The following is a 4,543-nucleotide window of genomic DNA, read 5'->3' on the forward strand; positions in this document are numbered from 1 at the left end:
TTTGTAGGAATTGCTCTATATGTCAAGAAGTGAAGTCACAGTGTTATAAACCAGACTCAGTTAGCTTAATTAAGGCTACGCAGCCCTTCGAGTGAATTTCCATCAATTTCAAAGGTCTGATTCCTTCCACAAAGGATCCTTATCTCCTAACAATAGTTGACGAATACTCTCGGTTTCCGTTTGCTTATCCAGTATCTGAAACATCAGCTCAGACAAATAAAGTGTCTTACAGACTTGTTCCCAGTTTTTGGTATGCCCAGTTGTGTACATTCAGATTGTGAAACTGCCTTTATGTCTACAAGATTGAGAGAATGGCTCCTTACTAAGGACATTGCAACGAGTAGGACGACACCATACAATCCCACTGGGAACAGTCAAGTAGGATGATATAATGGTACTATTTGGAAGTCAGTACTACTCTCTTTGAAAACCTGAGCCCTTCCAGTATCTTCATGGGAAATAGTTCTTCCAGACGTGTTGCATTCAATCAGATCTCTACTTTGTACGTCCCTCAATGCCACTCCTCATGAATGTCTTTTTAACTATCAAAGACGTTCAGCAACAGGAACATCTATGCCAACATGGCTTCTCAACCCAGGACCTGTGCTTGTGCAAAGAAACAATTGCATTAGCAAGTATGACTCTATCGTGGACCAAGTTGATTTAATCGAAGCCAACCCCCAATACGCTCACGAAACTACAGTATCCACAAAACAACTGGCATCACCAGGAAAAATTAACCCAACTGATTACCTAACCCAAATATTTGTTTCTCAAGAGCCAGACAGAGAGCCAACTGAAATTTCTCCTCCTCCACGAGATAACAGTCAAGAACAAAAACAAGAATCCCCTCAGCTGCGTTGATCACAAAGGATTCGGAAAGCCCCCGGAAAGCTTGATCTATGATTTTTCTTCCTTCTTTTTCTAGGAGGGAGTGAATGTTATGCAAATAACGTTGATATAAAGAGCATGCACATTTAACAGGAAGAGGAAGAGAGAGACCAGCCATTCGGAATAATGTACAGGAATAGGACTAAAAATTAGTTTCTTTGAACCAGGATTTACTGGTTATACATTACAGTAGTCATGAGAAAATAATTAGTTACATAAGCTCTGTGAATACATATTCAAGACAAGATAAAACCGAAAGCTTGACTATTTATAAGCTTTGTTAGGATATGTTCTAGAAGTTTGTTTTACAAAATAATTTGGTGAATAGGCTTTGTGAATATACGGCCAGGACTGAAGGTAGATAAGACAAGCTAAATTCATGACAACACTATCACAACTCCTGTTTGCTTGGTTGGGTACAAAGTTGTTAAAGCAACTGTTAGATGCTGAAAACTGAGAATGTGGCTTCCATGGTAACAATTCTCAACACTGATATTTTCCACCCAAAATTCATCTATTTATTGGCCTTCTCAGGATAAGTTCTAGAAGGTTTGAGAAGATTGTATCACGTAATGGCTTGATGCTTATTGGTCAGTTAATTGGAAAATCACATGAAGTTGCTGTTACTAAGCCTTGACAACTTATTGACTTGGTATCAAATCTGCTACATAATCTGAAAAATATTTACTGTGTGGCTAATAGATTGGATTTGGAGAATGTGCATCATTTTATTTTGCACTTCCTTTGAGAAACCTTGCATTTCTTGGTTTGCATGTAAATCTGTAGATACATAACCTAATGCACCTATCACTGTAGGTACAAACGAAAATTTATCGTCAAATACCAGAATGTAAGTTCTGCATTAATGCACCAGAAATGTTCTCTTTGTCTTTGAAAGTGCCTTCAGCCACTGCCCTTAACCCCTCTGCCAGTCCTCATTCTTTACACTTCCCTTATCTACAATCATTCTGAATGCCTTCTCATATCTATCACCATGTCCCACATACTATAGCCCCTAATACACTATATCTCCCTCTCCATATCTCCAACACCTAGCACATTATCCCACTACTTCCTGACCCACTCCTATATCTTTCGTGTAACTCCTCTCCACCCTGGTATTAACCTTCAACTGAACCTCCACCTTTATTCATCACTCACTATATTCATCTCTGCCCCAATCGTTAATCAACTGTTCTCTATTTACACTCTTATACAAGTATCCATCACCCAGTCTCCATCCTCTCTTATGCTCAACCTTTCTATCTAGAGAGTTTGCTTTAGCCCTCAATCACTGTCTTCCTCTCACCTCTTTCAGCCATGTATCTCCTGTATAGTAAAACACCTGCACTCGACCCTCTACCATACTTAGCCTTTCAACATCTCATGTTAAGTCACCTACATCTACCTTCCCCTCTCAGTACAGGTAGCTTTTCGTTTCTTCCTTCTCCTGTCTTGCAACATCATAATGCTGGTGGCACAAAAAAGGCATCCTGTACATTGTGTAAAATGTTGTACATTAGAAAGGACATCCAGCTATAGAAACCATGTCAAAACTGTCACTGGAGCTCAACGTGGTGTTGCACCTTGATGGATCCTGTCATCCCATCCACCATGGACCACAGACACTAAATGATAATAACACGTGACATGCAGCACACTGTGCCCCTGTACAAACAATGTCAATTTGATAGAGAGAGTGAGCTTGATGTACAGCACAAACATTTGATCACTAGGAGCAAATCATCAACAGAAGCCCACCACAAATACATACATCTAGTTAAATTACTTTTTAACGAGAATCAGTTGTCACAGTGATAATTACTAGATGGTCCAGAAGGCACCAGGCTGGCGGAATCATTAGCATTCTGGACAAAGTCCTTCTTGGCATTTCGTCTCTCATGTTCTGCCTTCAAATTCTGCTGAGGCTGGCTTTGCTTGTTATCCATTTGCAGTCGATGAAATTAAAACAAGTTATGCACTGGGGTTAATGTAGGCCCCCTCCGCCAAAGTTTCAGGCCTTGTGTCTATAGGAGAAACGATAATTACTAGATGATCCTGTATGTGTGTATCAGAGTTCATTACGGATTATATGAATGAGAAAAAAAAAAAAATGTAAACTTTACTTAATCATAAAAGGTTCAACATTACACTTACTACACTGTATTTAGCACAACACAAATATTGATATTCCACTGCAATGTCAAACGCTTGTTGCGATGCAGGGAGGACATGTGTGACTCAATGTCCCTAACATCTATACCAGAAGAGCCATAGACACCTGGCAAGACATCTCATGCTGCACAGATCAAGTTATAGAGGCCCAGCTTACATGGACCACCTCTACCCAGAGGTAAAACTGGTTTATGTGTAGAGCCAACCTACCTAGAAAAAAGCCAACTTACAGAAATTTTGACATAAAATCGAAACCAACAAGATGTGGGAGAGAAAAAGGCAGCTAAGAGTTGGGAACAATAAAGGAAAGTCATTGAATGTTTGTGCTTTGTAGGGAGTGAAAGGCCTAAGCAAGCAAATTTTGGTATTGATACAGTTACTCTTGTGCATGGATATGTTTGTGTCTAGTTAAGTGGTTGTTCTGAGAGAATGATTTACCACAGATGTCACAGTGATATGGTTTCTCTCCTGTGTGAATATGTTTGTGTCTAGCTAAATGGCCATTTTATGAGAATGATTTACCACAAATATCACAGTGTTATGGCTTTTCTCCTGTAAGAATACGTTTGTGTGTAATTAAGTGATCACTTGTAGAGAATGATTTACCACAGATGTCACAGTGATATGGCTTCTCCCCTCTATGAGTCCGTTTGTGAGTGGTTAAGTTATTATTACGAGAGAATGATTTATCACAGATATCACAGTTATATAATGTTTTAACTATCTCTTTTGCCATATTTTCACAAAAACCAGTCTTTATAAACTACCTTTCAGAGTTAAATTTGTTCTCACATAAATCATTTTCCATAATTCTTCATTTCTGATCAATATATGCAGCTTCAATGCAATAAATACTGCTATATTTTAACCAGTTGTGATCTTTGATGATATCTGAAACCTTTTGTAATGCAAATTTAATTATAACATAAAATCTTTCCATAAATTTTGCAGCCAGTAAAGTCGAGAAATGTTTCTGTTAAACTTAGTTCAGGGGAAGTATCACTGCACTATGAAGTAATTGGTATTAGCCTGGGCCAAAATAGACACTGGACCTTGGCACAGCTTTTCTAGCTCCTCTGTTCATGTCAAAGTGTCCAACCCATGCCAGCATGGCAAAACAGATGTTGAACGATCATGGTAATATCTGATGTAAACACTTCTAATGATGTTCGATAATCTGAAATAATAGAGAAACAAGAATTGAAGACATACAAAATATTTAAACAGTAAAACTATAAAAGCGAAAATTATATTATATTTCTGTACCGATAAATGATTGAAATAAACATTTACTAAACTACTGAAGCTTAGGGAAAAAAATAATGATAATGATAATGATAATAATAATAATAATAATAATAATAATAATAATAATAATAATAATAATAATGATGATGATGATGATGATGATGATGATGATGATGATGATGATGATGATGATGATGATGATGATGATGATGATGATGATGATGATGAT

This window comes from Octopus bimaculoides, chromosome 28, assembly GCF_001194135.2.
Source record: "Octopus bimaculoides isolate UCB-OBI-ISO-001 chromosome 28, ASM119413v2, whole genome shotgun sequence".
Taxonomy (NCBI): Eukaryota; Metazoa; Mollusca; class Cephalopoda; order Octopoda; family Octopodidae; genus Octopus; species Octopus bimaculoides.